This window comes from Microtus oregoni, unplaced genomic scaffold (genome assembly GCF_018167655.1).
Source record: "Microtus oregoni isolate MIOR12 unplaced genomic scaffold, Mior012 000121F_001, whole genome shotgun sequence".
Taxonomy (NCBI): Eukaryota; Metazoa; Chordata; class Mammalia; order Rodentia; family Cricetidae; genus Microtus; species Microtus oregoni.
Genome location: NW_024544751.1, coordinates 94,096 through 105,629, shown reverse-complemented (window position 1 = coordinate 105,629; position 11,534 = coordinate 94,096). Strand labels below are relative to the sequence as shown.

The 11,534-nt window shown below is 42.0% G+C and overlaps 1 pseudogene; it reads left to right on the top strand.

The window, feature by feature from the left end:
* Positions 1–9,719: 9,719 nt before the first annotated feature.
* Positions 9,720–10,521, top strand: LOC121444350 (annotated as a pseudogene).
* The last annotated feature ends 1,013 nt before the right edge of the window (positions 10,522–11,534 follow it).

Below are 11,534 nucleotides of genomic sequence, written 5' to 3'. Positions count from 1 at the left end.
GGAGACAGAGCTTTTGAATAGAGCATTTGGAGTAAAGTGCTACGATTTGTTTGATGGCAACTAGACTCGCTGTGTTCTCGGGTCTACTCTGCTTGCCAGAGGCAAGCAAGCACCTCATCTAAGAGAGGCTTCCCGACTCAGCTTTAGCTGCAAAGTCTGCAGCTCATTAAGAGGTCCTGCCACGAAACACTTAAATGGTGTTGATGAAAAGCTGAACGCATGCTTTTCGGTTTTCAGCCTTAGCAGGAAAAAAGCTGCACCGTTTAAAAATGCCGGCTTTCTGGGCCATCCTGCCAGGGCAAACTCTGACTGTTTGAGGCAGGAGGGCCGGCTACCGAGAGAGAGGACTTGAGTGTTGTCTGTTGTAGCTCACTTGCTGGCAGGGACCTTGAAATGCCATACAGTTGTTGCAGTAAACATGGCTACAGCCTGTATATCCGCCATGAGGCTGGAAAGCTAAGGAATGGACTGGATCTAGCTGGCAAAGCCACGCCTTTAGTCCTACTGATATTGCTTGGTAAATTAAAGACTCATGTGGTCAGAAAAAGAGAGATATACAGGAAAGAGAGATTCAGAGACAAAGAAAATTTTTAAATGGTTTAAAGTGTGTTAAAAATATATGCAGACTAAAAGTTGAAGTTCTTAAAGTAAAAAACAAAAAAAGGAAGAGAGTTGTTGTGTGTGTGGTAACACACGCCTTTAATCCCAGTGCCTAGAAGGCAGAGACAAACATATCTCTGTGAGTTCAAGGTGTAGCAGTGTACACCTTTAATCCCGAATGCCTGGGAGGCAGAGACAGGCAGATCTCTGAGAGTTCAAAGACAGCCTGGTCTACAGAGTTACTTCAGATCAAAGATACAGAGAACCTGTCTCAAAAAGCAAAGAGTTAAAAGTAAAAATAAACAAAATAGAGGTTAAAACACAGCTGCACAAAGATGGAAAATACACAGAGAATTTTGATACTGTATGCTATTATGCTCTCTTTGAATTATTTGAATGCTGAGGAAAGAGCAAAAGCTACTAAAAGATATTTATTTATAAATGCTGCTGAGCTAATCCAACATAGATATTTTGATGCCTTGAATTTGAAATTTGGACCTAAGGACATGATGCTTTGGAAAGGAGTTTCTTATTTTGTTTTCACAGAGGATGAGACGCTGTTCATTTCTTCTATTCTGATTTGGTATGATGGACCACGCCCTCCTGAAGGGTTGGTGTGAACGCCTTCAAAAAATTGCTTCGCTCAACTGCCAACTGAGATGAAGCTAACACACAGGTTATACCGTGAAAGACCTAATTAACGATGCTCCCATTCAGCAGGAAGCAGTTTGGAGAGAAAAAACTGCGCCCATGTTCCCAAATATGGTTTATAAACGTTCTTTTACATTTAAAGGGGAATATGATATAGCACCAATGTACTTCAAGAGGAAGATGGGCATCGAAGAGGCACCTTATGGAGTTTGATAGCCATTTGGGCAAGAAACTGCTCTTGCCTGGACTATTGCATAAACTGGACACAGAGAACCCGCAGAGAGAGGACTACTGAACTTGCCTAAGGTGAGATGACCTTTCGGGGTTCCTGATTCATTTTGAAAGAGTCTGCAAGACATTCTGCAGGACACAACAGATAGTGACTGAACTGACTTTGAATTTTCCTGCTTTATGGAAATGTCTGCTGGATACCATGGGCCTGAAGGCTGAAGATGGATGCCCCAACGATACAGACTTTGGGTGACTGTCCAGGCAGCGAGATGTCTCTGTCATTTCTAGAGTTTTAAAAGTTGCTTTTTTCTTGTTTGCTTAGGTAGTAGTGTATCTTTCTGGAGTCTTCAATGGAGTTAAGAATAGTTAGTTATAGTTATAGTTTTCCTTAGTTATGATAAAGATTATTGTAACTTTTACTTGATAACTGTTTTGTTATATGTAATTTTGCTATGTTAAAGCCTTTTTTTGTTTAAACCGAAAAAGGGGAAATGATGGAGGAAGGTCATTGGCTAATAAAGGCACTGCCCTGGCCCGTTTAATTGGTTAGAGGATAGGTGGGAGGAGAAAACAGGACAGAACGCTGGGAGGAAGAGGAAGTGAGGTCAGAGACTACACAGCTCTGCTCTCTCGGAGCAGACGCCTCAGAGAGAGACACCATGCCCTGCTCCCGGCATGAAACTCCGACCCAGGATGGACTAGGCTAGAATCTTCCCGGTAAGACCGGTTCTCACAGATTATTAGAGATGGGTTGATCGGGATGTGAGAATTAGCCTGTAAGTGCTAGAAGCTAAAGGGCCAAGTAGTGCTTAAAAGAATACAGTGTCTGTGTAATTATTTTGGGGCATAAGCTAGCCATGTGGGCGGCCGGGTGTGGGGGACGCAGCCCTGCCGCCCCTTATTACTACAGGGAACTTCTGGGGGTAAGCAGGGGTTATTAAAAATATCTGAAGGAGAGTTGGAGGTTAAAAGGTCATTAGTTCAATTCCCATCTATCAAGAGATCTGGCACCCTCTTCTGGCCTGAAGGCATACAGTCAGGCAGAACACTGTAATAATAATATGTATTAATAATAATAATGAATAATAATTATGAATAATAATTATGTATTAATATTATACATAATAATAAAAAAAAGAATATCGGAAGCACTAAGAAGACAGAGCCAGGCAGATCTCTAAGTTTAGGGCCAGCCTGGACTATAGAAATAGTTCCAGGATGACCAGGGCTGTTACACAGAGAAATTCCGTCTCAGGGAAAAGAAGAGAAAAGAAGGAAGGAAGGAAGGCAGGTGTGGAGGCCCAAAAATGTGAGCCATTTCCACCTTGTCCAAAGGCCAGAAAGTTGGAGCTTGAAGTCTGTTCCTTCAAGGTTATTGTCTGTTTTTACCTCAAACAAAGATCTCACCTAGATTTAGACCAGAGAGTTCTGCTCTCAAGGTTATTATCAACAAGTGTTGACAATAATATCCAGACCTTGTATTTCAGGAATAGAAAAGTAAATATGTTTCTACTCCAAACAAAAGTCTAAGGATCCAACTAAGTTCTCACTCCCTTAAGGAGATAACAATGGATTCCACCCAGGGAGTGGTTTGTCTACAGAATGTTTTAGTCTAGGGTGTGAATGTGACTTGTTTTATTCTAGGAACAGAATGTTTAACTATGAATGTAGCCTGTGACGTTTAACTGGTCTGCTCATTTCCTTGTATCATGTTAATGCAGCTTTTTATCTTGCTCCTACCTTTTGGCGTCAGGGATATTTTAAGCAATTGGAAATTAAACATGGGCGATTTCAGTATTCCCTGGAACTCCCTCCTGGTATGATTCTTGTTTCTGTTTTATTATTTTCACATGCATCTTCATATTCTTTACTTATTTTTCTGATCCCCATGCCCCTACCTTGGCAAGAGGTAATTTTGTTAAGGCTGGTCTCTGACAGGAAGGAAGGAAGGAAGGAAGGAAGGAAGGAAGGAAGGAAGGAAGGAAGGAAGGAAGGAAGGAAGGAAGGACCCAAATCAAAACAAAACAAAACCATCTGAAGGGTAAATCAGGGATTTCCCAGACCTGGAGAGGGTGGAGGTGGGTAAGCCCTATTTTCTGGGACTATCTGGGCGAAGCAGGTTCCCCCAGGCAGAAGCAGGTCCCCCCTAGGTGGAAATCTAACATCTTCTAGCTATTCAGGAACAGAGAGGGAGCTCCAGAAATAATTAATTGAATGTTAAAGTTGCCCAAATTTGTTTTTTCTTTTTTGAGACGTCTCATATAGCCCAGGTTGGCTTAAAACTTACTATAGAGCTGAGGAAGGCCTAAACTTTTGAATCCTCTGCCTCCCAAGTGCCAGCATTACAAGATGGTACTGGTACACACAGTTTTATCTGGTCTTGGGGACCAAACCCCTCTTACTCTGCATACTAAGCAAGCACTCTCTAGAGCAGGTGACCATTCCAACCCATGGGCTTCCAGATTTGCTGGGTGTATGCAGTCAGGCAGTCAGATGATGTGGGAGGTCTTTCTGTGTATGTGTTGCTTTTATTTGTTAATGAATAAAGAAGTTGCTTGGGCCTATGGTGGGGCAGAATAGAGCTAGGCAGGGAAAACTAAACTGAATGCTGAGGGAAAGTAAGTGGAGTCAGAAGATGCCAGGTAGCAGCTGAAGGACACAGATGCCAGGGAACCTAACTGGTAAACCACAAGCCTCATGATAAATTATAGAATAATAGAAGTGGGTTAATTTAAGATATAAGAGCTAGCAATCAATACGCCTAAGTGATTGGCCAAGAATTGTTTTAATTAATACAGTTTCTGTGTGATTATTTTGGGCCTGTGTGGCTGGGAACAAACAAGCAGTCTCCATTTACAGTGGAAGGTTTAGAAACTGGTAGCTGTTAGATGTCATATTGCACCCAAACCTCAAATAAATATGGTGACAGGGATAGGAGCCTCTCCTGGGTCTGGGTCAGAGTAGAAGGGCATTTTGTAAATGAAGACCCATGATTGTTACGTCCCTAGATGAGTCAAGGGGATGTGATTTGGGAGATAAAGCTTAGGAGGGGTTTTGAAGGGGAGAGACCTTGGCGTTTACCCTAGTGTATTCCACATATTCCTTAGGATTTCTGTGAGAGGGGATCCTCAGAACATTTGTTGAGCCGGGTGTTCAAACCTGTGATTCTAACATTCAAAAGGCTGATGCAGGAGGACAGCCGCTAGTTCCAAGGCATCCTGGGCTACAGTGAGACCCTGTCTCATAAACAGGAGGGGGGCAGGAAGGGAATTCATTGTGGATACCGGGCCAGATGGTGATTCAAGTTAGTGGGGCATCACAGTCCTGCGTGGTAGCCACACTCCTGTAATCTCAGCACTTGAGAGGGTGATTCAGGAGGTTCCTGAGTTCAAGACCAGCCTGAGCTAGATAGTGAAAATCTGTTTTAAAAGAAAAAAGAAAGTGTAGCTACAAGATGGCTCACCCAGAAAAGGCTTTTGCCACCAAGCCTGACAATCTGAGTTTGACTTTTGGGACCCACATGTCAGAAAAAGAAAAAAAAAATACACATACTGTGGCATATGCCCATACAGATATACATGTGCCAAATAAATAAATAGAATGTGAAAACAGCAACAACAACAAACGGGGTGGAGGGCTTCAAATGTCATTTCTGAGAGTCAGAGCCTGGAAAGGGGGAGGGTTGGATATGTGGCCGGCATTGTGAGCAGAGCTGGGGGGCTGACCCGGATATTCGGGAGTCCAATCCTGAAAGAACAACCCCCAGAGTTGGTCTTAGGGTATTAATTGAGGGAGGGGTCTGGGTCTTACTAGGGGAAGGTAAGAAAGTCTGGAGGATTAGTTCCAGAGCTGACCGGGATTATTTGTGAAGAAGACAGAGCAGTCGGAAACTGGCTCACACCTGTAACCCTAGCCCTTGGGAGGCTCAGGCAGGAAGATCAGTGCAACTTCCATGCCAGTCTGGGTTACATAATGAGTTCCAGGTGAGACCAGGTCTCCAAAAAAATGAGGAAGAAAACCAAGAACAAGATAAAAGCAAAGAAAGAGGAGAAGGAGCTTTGAGAACGATCCAGTCTCGGTGTTGCAGGAGTTTACCAGTGTAGGAGACCTCAAAGTGAGCAAGCAACATAGAAGAAGAAGAAAAGACGAAGAAGAAACAAACAAACAACAAAATAAAGAAGAAAAGGAAAAAGGCTGAGAGCAGAATGTTATTTTGATCCTGGGACCTCCTAAAGGCTTCCTTGGTCTCTTTGGCCACTCTAGACACTACCATGCTGATCTGAAGGACATTGATGGCAAGGATAGTGACCTATCCCCCTGTCTCAAGACCCTTCTGCCTCTCAGTCAGAGGTTCTGGGACAAGTAAATACTAATACCCCCAAGGCATGAAAAACCTTGATTGTGTTTGGGAGGTGTTCTCTAACAGTTCCGGGTTCTAGAGGAGGCTGGTGGAAGAGGATTTGAGTGGAAGGAGGGTCCTGGACCTGGCCAGACTGGAAATCACCACAAGCCCTGAATTCACACGAATCAGATAGCCATGTATAGTAATGCAAGCCTGTAACCCTAGCACTCAGAAACTGAGCCAAAAGAGTTAGCAAGAGTTGACGGCCAGCCTTGACTACACACGGAATCTGTATCAGAAAACAAAAAGAAAAATAAATAAGAAGAAACACTTTCTCAATATTAACAACTATGGAAATTCTTGACTGATAAGTAGAGAGGAGCCCTAAGAGTCTCTCTAGCATTTAATATTTTGTTTTTTGTGTGTGAGTGTTTTGCCTGCATGTATGTAGTATGTGCACCATATGAATACCTGGTGCCCTTGTAAGTCAAAAGAAGGAACTGGATCTTCCAGAACTAGAATAAAGATGATTATAAGCCACCGTGTGGGTGCAGAGAACAGAAATTGGGTCCTATGCAAAAGCAACAAATGCTCTTTAAATAAACCATCTCTCCAGCCCCATCTTTAGTGTTGTTAATTTAATTTGGCTATTTATTCATTTGGCATGTGCTTATATGTGTGTGTTCATGCTATGGATTCCCTGTGGTGTTGAGAGACAGCTTCCAGGCATCAGTTGTCTCCTAGCACCATGCTGGTTCGAGGGGTCAAACTCAGTTGCTTAGGCTTGGAAACATGTAACTGAACCCACTGAGCCATCTTTCTGAACCTGTCACTAATATATTTTAAAGATTTCTTAATGTGTTAGGTATACAGTGTTCTGCCTGCATGCCAGAAGAGGGCACCAGACCTCATTTTAGATGTGGTTACTGGGAATTGAATTTAGGACCTCTAGAAGAGCTGCCAGTGCTCTTAACCTCTGAGCTATCTCTCCAAACCCCACTAATATTATTTAAGAACTGAAACAAAGCCAGGCAGTGGTAGCGCACGCCTTTAATCCCAGCACTCAGGAGGCAGAGGCAGGCAGATCTCAGTAAGACAGAGGCTAGCCTGGTCTATAGAGTGAGTTCCAGAACAAGCTCCAAAAGTTACAGAGATACCCTGTCTCGGAAAAAAAAAAAAAGGAACTGAAACAAGCTGGGTGGTGGCGCATGCCTTTAAACCCAGCGTTTGGGAGGCAGAGACACAGGCAGATCTCTGAGTTCAAGACCAGTCTGGTCTACAGAATTAGTTCCACGACAACCAGGGCTACACAGAGAAACCCTGTCTTCAAAAAAAAAAAAAACATATTATGTGTACGGTTGTTTTCTCCTTGTATGTCTGTGCACTACTTGTGTATATGCCTGGGGCCTGGGAGGGAGGCCAGAAGAGAGTATCTGATTGCCTGTGTGATGGCCACTCTTGATGGTTGTCAGCTTGACTATATCCGTAATCGACTAAAACCCTGGTGCTGGTGCACACTTGTGAGGGGGTTTTCTTTTCTTTTCTCTTTCCCTCCCTCCCTCTTTCTTTCTTTCTTTCTTTCTTTCTTTCTTTCTTTCTTTCTTTCTTTCTTTCTTTCTTTCTTTCTTTCTTTCTTTCTTGTTGGTTGGTTGGTTTTTCAAGACGGGGTTTCTCTGTGTAGCCTTGGTTGTCCTGGCACTCACTGTGTCTACAAGAGCTAGTTCCAGGACAGGCTCCAAAGCTACAAAGAAACCCTGTCTCAAAATACCAAACCAAACAAAAAAGAATTCATGGCTAATTCTGCTCCCATAGTTCATAAGTTATTAAACAAAAATCCCACTGCTAAGTAATTGTTTCTATCGGCAGGGAACATAGATCTTGAGGGGTGGGAAACCAATCACTGTTGTTTTTACTGAGTGGATATGTTGTCAAACTACTTATTAAATATATATGCTTATTTTTGTTTATTTATTTGTTGACATGGGTTTCTCTATGCAATCCTCACTGTCCTGGAACTACCTATGTAGACCAGGCTGGTCTTGAACTCAGTGGGCAGTGGTGAATGCAGAGATTCAAGCAAGTTAAAGTGATGAGATTAAGTGACTGTTGAAAATTCAATCCTAAATGGGACGCGCGCGCGCACACACACACACACACACACACACACACACACACACACACGGAACATCATTGTGGAAACATCATGGAAGAATGGAAGATCATATATATATATATATATATATATATATATATATATATATATATAAAGTATACAGTATTTTTTCTGTGTGTATGCCTGCAGGCCAGAAGAGGGCACCAGACCTCATTACAGATGGTTGTGAGCCACCATGTGGTTGCTGGGAATTGAACTCAGGACCTTTGGAAGAGCAGGCAGTGCTCTTAACCTCTGAGCCGTCTCTCCGCCCCAGAATGGAAGATCTTGAAGGATGGGGAGGATGTGGTGTAACATTGTCTTTTGGATATGACATGACTGCAGTACTCATGAACTCACATGCACAAGACTGAAAATGTTAATAACCCATCATAGATGTGGAGGGAGCATAGTAGGCTCCATCCTTCCTTGAGAACTAGAGGCAATTAATTGTTGGTGTGGGAATGGGTGTTACATTCCTCAGTAGTGTCGCTACCTTAAGTTGCCCTTGCTCAAGTAAACCACTCCTGTCCTCACAAGCAACCCTAATTAAATGCAGGGTGCAATGGAAGCACCTAAAGAGTTGAGCCACACTGAGTATTTGTGGTCAGAAAAGTCCTTTGACCTGTAACCTTATGGATATTTTTCTATTTTATTCTCTTTGTTTCTTACTTTACATATAACTAGATAAAAGTTGTTTTTCATGTTTTTTTTTTACTTTATTCATTTGTTTCATGTTTGCATGTATGTGGGTGAGTGTGTGTATTCCATCCTGTAGCACTTGTATGCCTGGCTGGCTGTCAGAAGACAGCTAGTTCAGAAGACAGCTAGTGACAGTCAGGTTGATCTTTTCTTTTTTTAAAGATTTCTTTATTTTATGTATATGGTGCTCTATCTGCATGTATACATACCTCATACCTACATGCCAGAAGAGGGCATCAGTTCCCATTTTAGATAGCTTTGAGCCACCATGTGGTTGTTGGGAATTGAACTTAGGTCCTCTGGAAGAGTTGTTAATGTTCTTAACCCCTGAGCCATCTTTCCAGTCCCATCTTTTCACTATATAGGTTCTGTGGATTGAACTCAGATCTCCAGGCTTGACAGCAGACACTCTTACCCATTAAGTCATCTAGTTAGCGCTGAATTAAGCTTTTCTGTGGGGGCCCACAGAAGTGGGTCCATTCTACCTTGACTACAGGTCAAAGAATTCAAGCCTATTCCTGCTCCTTCAAGGATATGACAGGAAGTGTGACCCAAGCAGTGGCTGCCCACAGGATGCTTGGTCTAAGTTGTATGTCCTGCCTAAACAATAGAATGCTTAATTTGGGATATAGTTGCTTGATGTTTCAGGTATTGAAGAGGCAATTCCTCTGTTTGTTCTTTGTATCATGTTGAAGCAGTCTTTTGCCTTCTTCACCCCCACCTTTTGGATTGGGGTCTATAAGTGTATGGAAAATAAATGCTGACAAATCCAGCCCTCCAAGTTCTATTCTGTATCTCTGTTCCTTTTCTTTCGGTATCTCTGTTCCTCCTGACTAATATTTCTAATCCTCACACCCCTACCCTGGAACATGTGAACCCTGTCAAGGCTGGACCCTGACACTTTCAAATGCCAAAAAAGTCTCAAATTGGCGAGAACGACAACGCACTTCCTCCAGACGGATCTGTGAGTCGACCGCGTCTCCGCCTCACCAGGAAACTGCTGAAGTTCCTGTGGGATCAAGTAGAATTTTATAAGAACATAATGAATGGAGAAGAGAAAACCTATGGTGGCTGTGAAGGCCCTGACGCTATGTACGTCAAGTTAATATCTTCTGATGGCCATGAATTTATTGTAAAAAGAGAACATGCATTAACATCAGGAACAATAAAGGCTATGTTGAGTGGACCAGGTCAATTTGCTGAAAATGAAACCAATGAGGTCAATTTTAGAGAGATCCCTTCGCACGTGCTCTCAAAAGTGTGCATGTACTTTACCTACAAGAAACGACTACAAAAAGAACTGTTGGCTTTGCAGAATGACCCACCTCCTGGGATGATGTTGAATGAAAAGAGCGTTCAGAACTCAATCACACAGTGGATCGTAGACATGGAAGGTGCACCAGGTACCTTATATGAAGGAGAAAAGTTTCAACTTCTGTTTAAATTTAGTAGTCGATATCCTTTTGACTCTCCTCAGGTCATGTTTACTGGTGAGAATATTCCTGTCCATCCTCATGTGTATAGCAATGGTCATATCTGTTTATCCATTCTAACAGAAGACTGGTCCCCAGCGCTCTCAGTCCAGTCAGGCTGTCTTAGCATTATTAGCATGCTGCAAAGAAAAGAGACGACCGCCAGATAATTCCTTTTATGTGCGAACATGTAACAAGAATCCAAAGAAAACAAAATGGTGGTATCATGATGATACTTGTTGATGCCACTCTTATCATCCTCGTAGCAGAAGATAGTCCTACTGAGAAAATGAGCACTTTGATCATTCAGTCTTTGACCTTTAACCTTTGACTGGAAGTGACCTATAGGCAATGAAGACTACTTCCTTTTACTGCATTTTTACTCGTGTGCATTCTGGGCACATGTTGATCGCTGCCTCAGTCCAGGCAACTGACATGCTTTATTAGTCATACAGTATTAATGCAGGCGTCAGGAAATGTCAAATGTAATTCCATTTTTTATTTTTATTTTTTTAAGCTTTTGGAAAAGTTCCAGGTCCTCATGTATTGTGCAATAACAGTGACTTCCTCGGTGGTCTGGGGACGTTCATTGCCGGCAATGGACGTTGTAACAGGAAGAATTTTCTTAACTCCTGCCACTTGGTGATTAATGCATGATAGGGCCTATGAAATGAATTTATCAGTTATCGTGGGATTAGAAAGGAAGTGAGGGATCCAACATTACATTGAAAGTCAGTCCAACTCTTTATATTTGGATTCTATGCACTGTGATCCTAAGGCTAACAGCACGAAATAACATGCATCTTTACAGGACCGTAAGAAAGATCATTGTGTATTTATTTCATTGTTTATATCTGCTGTCAAATGGTTTTGACATGGAAAGTTTTCAAGGAACATTGGCAGAGAGGTACAATATGTTATCCTTATGGTGAAAATAAATTCATTTGTTGTATATAGTCCTCAATCTCTGAAGTGAAGGTGTGAATAATATACGGTGTGAATGGTTTAACCAAGGCTTTATTTTGGAAGTAAAAAATTGGCAGTGATGCTTAAATTACTGCCACCCATCAGTTGGGCCTGTTTTTTTTCCCCCAAGTATATTACACTCTGTTACTTCCTGCTAGCCATCAGCATGAGCCCTACTGCCTAAACACTATTTCATTTATTTATGTTTGGAAATCCATAAACATTTTTGTTTGTAATCTTGTTTCTTTTGTTACATTTTAAGTTGTTTGAATGTTACAGTACTTTAATTGAAAGACTTTTGTCAAGTTTTTTTCTTGTAAATTTTCTTTACTTGTATCATCTTGTCCTTCAATCCTGTACCCTAAAATGAGAAATACATTTTTGACAGAGGCTTAATGTTTTAACAAAAAAAAGTCTC